We start from the raw sequence: 5,849 nt of genomic DNA, 5'->3' as shown, positions 1-5,849 counted from the left end.
AAATTTACTTGAAGACGACAAGTCACTCAAGTCTGAGTAAAGGTAAAGTTCAAAAGAATTGAGAAATAATTACAGTAATGAAAAAATAAACATGGAAATACATACATGTAAGAATACATATAGCAACAGGCCAAATGAATGAATAAATATGGAACAAAACAAATGAAAGAATGCTTAAAAATACAGCAGTGTTAATTACAGCACCGAAAAAAAGAGAGCAAAAAGCAATTCAACTTGTTGGTTCGAAGATGAATGTAGTTGAACCACCAGAGAGCTACTGCAAAATGTATAGGTGCACTACTAGTGTGATTACATGTAGTTGAGTACTCCTCAACCCCAAACTGCGTCTTCAACAGTTTTGAGAACCTCTGGGGTTCATCGTCTTTAAATAGCTTGTTTTCACTTGGTACACTCGCTTACGGCCATACCACCCTGAACACGCCCGATCTCGTCCGATCTCGGAAGCTACAGGGTCGGGCCGGGTCAGTACTTGGATGGGAGACCGCCTGGGAATACCCGGTGCTGTGTTTTTCTTTTCCGTCAGCAGAGGGCGCTAGTAATGGTCAAATGAAGCAAAGCAAAACACTGTCTTCATTTTCTGAGCTCACTAGATGCCACTTTCTGTTCAACAAAGGGTTGAAAACACACTGAATTGCCATTCCTTTAACCCTTTTCTTTGAACAGAGATTGCCATCTAGTGAGCTTAGAAAATAAAGACAGTGGTTTGCAAAGCTTTCATTTCACCATCGCCAGAGGGCGTACTCCTCCTTTGCTGGAGACAGAGCTGACAAGGAAACTGTACGGAGGATGCAACTGGAAGCAACATCTTTAATTAAAACTAAAATAAACAACCTCACAGTGTTCAACAATTCAAGTAGGAGTTCATGCACTTTGACCATGAATTCTTGTTCTTGTTCTTCAAGATTGTGCCGATCTGGATAGTTTTGAAATCAAAGATATCTACATTTTGGATCATGCAAATTTACGGAAGACGACAAGTCACTCAAGTCTGAGTAAAGGTAAAGTTCAAAAGAATTGAGAAATAATTACAGTAATGAAAAATAAACATGGAAATACATACATGTAAGAATACATATAGCAACAGGCTAAATGAATGAATAAATATGGAACAAAACAAATGAAAGAATGCTTAAAAATACAGCAGTGTTAATTACAGTACCGAAAAAGAGAGCAAAAAGCAATTCAACTTGTTGGTTCAAGATGAATGTAGTTGAACTACCAGAGAGCTACTGCAAAATGTATAGGTGCACTACTAGTGTGATTACATGTAGTTGAGTACTCCTCAACCCCCAAACTGCGCTCTTCAACAGTTTTGAGAACCTCTGGGGTTCATCGCCTTTAAATAGCTTGTTTTCACTTGGTACACTCGCATTTACGGCCATACCACCCTGAACACGCCCGATCTCGTCCGATCTCGGAAGCTAAGCAGGGTCGGGCCGGGTCAGTACTTGGATGGGAGACCGCCTGGGAATACCCGGTGCTGTAAGCTTTCTCTTTTCCGTCAGCAGAGGGCGCTAGTAATGGTCAAATGAAGCAAAGCAAAACACTGTCTTCATTTTCTGAGCTCACTAGATGCCACTTTCTGTTCAACAAAGGGTTGAAAACACACTGAATTGCCATTCCTTTAACCCTCTTTTCTTTGAACAGAGATTGCCATCTAGTGAGCTTAGAAAATAAAGACAGTGGTTTGCAAAGCTTCATTTCACTATCGCCAGAGGGCGCTACTCCTCCTTTGCTGGAGACAGAGCTGACAAGGAAACTGTACGGAGGATGCAACTTTGAAGCAACATCTTTAATTAAAACTAAAATAAACAACCTCACAGTGTTCAACAATTCAAGTAGGAGTTCATGCACTTTGACCATGAATTCTTTGTTCTTGTTCTTCAAGATTGTGCCGATCTCGATAGTTTTGAAATCAAAGATATCTACATTTTGATCATGCAAATTTACTGGAAGACGACAAGTCACTCAAGTCTGAGTAAAGGTAAAGTTCAAAAGAATTGAGAAATAATTACAGTAATGAAAAATAAACATGGAAATACATACATGTAAGAATACATATAGCAACAGGCTAAAATGAATGAATAAATATGGAACAAAACAAATGAAAGAATGCTTAAAAATACAGCAGTGTTAATTACAGTACCGAAAAAAAGAGAGCAAAAAAGCAATTCAACTTGTTGGTTCGAAGATGAATGTAGTTGAACTACCAGAGAGCTACTGCAAAATGTATAGGTGCACTACTAGTGTGATTACATGTAGTTGAGTACTCCTCAACCCCAAACTGCGTCTTCAACAGTTTTGAGAACCTCTGGGGTTCATCGCCTTTAAATAGCTTGTTTTCACTTGGTACACTCGCTACGGCCATACCACCCTGAACACGCCCGATCTCGTCCGATCTCGGAAGCTAAGCAGGGTCGGGCCGGGTCATTACTTGGATGTTAGACCGCCTGGGAATACCCGGTGCTGTAAACTTTTCTTTTCCGTCAGCAGAGGGCGCTAGTAATGGTCAAATGAAGCAAAGCAAAACACTGTCTTCATTTTCTGAGCTCACCAGATGCCACTTTCTGTTCAACAAAGGGTTGAAAACACACTGAATTGCCATTCCTTTAACCCTTTTCTTTGAACAGAGATTGCCATCTAGTGAGCTTAGAAAATAAAGACAGTGGTTTGCAAAGCTTCATTTCACCATCGCCAGAGGGCGCTACTCCTCCTTTGCTGGAGACAGAGCTGACAAGGAAACTGTACGGAGGATGCAACTTTTTTTTTTGGAAGCAACATCTTTAATTAAAACTAAAATAAACAACCTCACAGTGTTCAACAATTCAAGTAGGAGTTCATGCACTTTGACCATGAATTGAATATTCTTGTTCTTCAAGATTATGCCAATCTGATAGTTTTGAAATCAGAGATATCTACATTTTGGATCATGCAAATTTATGAAGACGACAAGTCACTCAAGTCTGAGTAAAGGTAAAGTTCAAAAGAATTGAGAAATAATTACAGTAATGAAAAAAATAAACATGGAAATACATACATGTAAGAATACATATAGCAACAGGCTAAATGAATGAATAAATATGGAACAAAACAAATGAAAGAATGCTTTAAAAAATACAGCAGTGTTAATTACAGTACCGAAAAAAAGAGAGCAAAAAAGCAATTCAACTTGTTGGTTCGAAGATGAATGTAGTTGAACTACCAGAGAGCTACTGCAAAATGTATAGGTGCACTACTAGTGTGATTACATGTAGCTGAGTACTCCTCAACCCCAAACTGCGTCTTTCAACAGTTTTGAGAACCTCTGGGGTTCATCGCCTTTAAATAGCTTGTTTTCACTTGGTACACTCGCTTACGGCCATACCACCTCTGAACACGCCCGATCTCGTCCGATCTCGGAAGCTAAGCAGGGTCGGGCCGGGTCAGTACTTGATGGGAGACCGCCTGGGAATACCCGTGCTGTAAGCTTTTTCTTTCCGTCAGCAGAGGGCGCTAGTAATGGTCAAATGAAGCAGCAAACACTGTCTTCATTTTCTGAGCTCACTAGATGCCACTTTCTGTTCAACAAAGGGTTGAAAACACACTGAATTGCCATTCCTTTAACCCTTTTCTTTGAACAGAGATTGCCATCTAGTGAGCTTAGAAAATAAAGACAGTGGTTTGCAAAGCTTCATTTCACCATCGCCAGAGGGCGCTACTCCTCCTTTGCTGGAGACAGAGCTGACAAGGAAACTGTACGGAGGATGCAACTTTTTTTTTGGGAAGCAACATCTTTAATTAAAACTAAAATAAACAACCTCACAGTGTTCAACAATTCAAGTAGGAGTTCATGCACTTTGACCATGAATTCTTTTGTTCTTGTTCTTCAAGATTGTGCCGATCTGATAGTTTTGAAATCAAAGATATCTACATTTTGGATCATGCAAATTTACGGAAGATCGTACAAGTCACTCAAGTCTGAGTAAAGGTAAAGTTCAAAAGAATTGAGAAATAATTACAGTAATGAAAAAAATAAACATGGAAATACATACATGTAAGAATACATATAGCAACAGGCTAAATGAATGAATAAATATGGAACAAAACAAATGAAAGAATGCTTAAAAATACAGCAGTGTTAATTACAGTACCGAAAAAAAGAGAGCAAAAAAAGCAATTCAACTTGTTGGTTCGAAGATGAATGTAGTTGAACTACCAGAGAGCTACTGCAAAATGTATAGGTGCACTACTAGTGTGATTACATGTAGTTGAGTACTCCTCAACCCCAAACTGCGCTTTCAACAGTTTTGAGAACCTCTGGGGTTCATCGTCTTTAAATAGCTTGTTTTCACTTGGTACACTCGCTACGGCCATACCACTCCTGAACACGCCCGATCTCGTCCGATCTCGGAAGCTAGCAGGGTCGGGCCGGGTCAGTACTTGATGGGAGACCGCCTGGGAATACCCGGTGCTGTAAGCTTTTTCTTTCCGTCAGCAGAGGGCGCTAGTAATGGTCAATGAAGCAAAGCAAAACACTGTCTCATTTTTCTGAGCTCACTAGATGCCACTTTCTGTTCAACAAAGGGTTGAAAACACACTGAATTGCCATTCCTTTAACCCTTTTCTTTGAACAGAGATTGCCATCTAGTGAGCTTAGAAAATAAAGACAGTGGTTTGCAAAGCTTCATTTCACCATCGCCAGAGGGCGCTACTCCTCCTTTGCTGGAGACAGAGCTGACAAGGAAACTGTACGGAGGATGCAACTTTTTTTTTGGAAGCAACATCTTTAATTAAAACTAAAATAAACAACCTCACAGTGTTCAACAATTCAAGTAGGAGTTCATGCACTTTGACCATGAATTCTTTGTTCTTGTTCTTCAAGATTGTGCCGATCTGGATAGTTTTGAAATCAAAGATATCTACATTTTGGATCATGCAAATTTACGGAAGACGACAAGTCACTCAAGTCTGAGTAAAGGTAAAGTTCAAAAGAATTGAGAAATAATTACAGTAATGAAAAAATAAACATGGAAATACATACATGTAAGAATACATATAGCAACAGGCTAAATGAATGAATAAATATGGAACAAAAACAAATGAAAGAATGCTTAAAAATACAGCAGTGTTAATTACAGTACCGAAAAAAGAGAGCAAAAAAAGCAATTCAACTTGTTGGTTCGAAGATGAATGTAGTTGAACTACCAGAGAGCTACTGCAAAATGTATAGGTGCACTACTAGTGTGATTACATGTAGTTGAGTACTCCTCAACCCCAAACTGCGTCTTCAACAGTTTTGAGAACCTCTGGGGTTCATCGTCTTTAAATAGCTTGTTTTCACTTGGTACACTCGCTTACGGCCATACCACTCCTGAACACGCCCGATCTCGTCCGATCTCGGAAGCTAAGCAGGGTCGGGCCGGGTCAGTACTTGGATGGGAGACCGCCTGGGAATACCCGTGCTGTGTTTTTTCTTTTCCGTCAGCAGAGGGCGCTAGTAATGGTCAAATGAAGCAAAGCAAAAACACTGTCTTCATTTTTCTGAGCTCACTAGATGCCACTCTCTGTTCAACAAAGGGTTGAAAACACACTGAATTGCCATTCCTTTAACCCTTTTCTTTGGAACAGAGATTGCCATCTAGTGAGCTTAGAAAATAAAGACAGTGGTTTGCAAAGCTTCATTTCACCATCGCCAGAGGGCGCTACTCCTCCTTTGCTGGAGACAGAGCTGACAAGGAAACTGTACGGAGGATGCAACTGGAAGCAACATCTTTAATTAAAACTAAAATAAACAACCTCACAGTGTTCAACAATTCAAGTAGGAGTTCATGCACTTTGGACCATGAATT

The 5,849-nt window shown here is 39.9% G+C and overlaps 1 non-coding gene and 5 pseudogenes across 1 annotated transcript; all 6 read left to right on the top strand.

Annotated features, from left to right (window-relative positions):
* The first annotated feature begins 414 nt into the window (after window positions 1–414).
* Window positions 415–531, top strand: LOC144515109 (5S ribosomal RNA; annotated as a pseudogene).
* An 860-nt stretch (window positions 532–1,391) lies between these two features.
* On the top strand, window positions 1,392–1,510 carry LOC144515107 (5S ribosomal RNA). The gene has a single exon (XR_013501711.1). It is a non-coding gene; the product is annotated as a 5S ribosomal RNA (ribosomal RNA).
* An 867-nt stretch (window positions 1,511–2,377) lies between these two features.
* On the top strand, window positions 2,378–2,496 carry LOC144515111 (5S ribosomal RNA; annotated as a pseudogene).
* An 875-nt stretch (window positions 2,497–3,371) lies between these two features.
* LOC144515110 (5S ribosomal RNA) lies at window positions 3,372–3,489 on the top strand (annotated as a pseudogene).
* Window positions 3,490–4,363: 874 nt separating this feature from the next.
* On the top strand, window positions 4,364–4,480 carry LOC144515108 (5S ribosomal RNA; annotated as a pseudogene).
* Window positions 4,481–5,352: 872 nt separating this feature from the next.
* On the top strand, window positions 5,353–5,471 carry LOC144515112 (5S ribosomal RNA; annotated as a pseudogene).
* The last annotated feature ends 378 nt before the right edge of the window (window positions 5,472–5,849 follow it).

This window comes from Sander vitreus, unplaced genomic scaffold, assembly GCF_031162955.1.
Source record: "Sander vitreus isolate 19-12246 unplaced genomic scaffold, sanVit1 ctg936_0, whole genome shotgun sequence".
Classification (NCBI taxonomy): Eukaryota; Metazoa; Chordata; class Actinopteri; order Perciformes; family Percidae; genus Sander; species Sander vitreus.
This window is presented reverse-complemented; position numbering and strand designations above follow the sequence as displayed.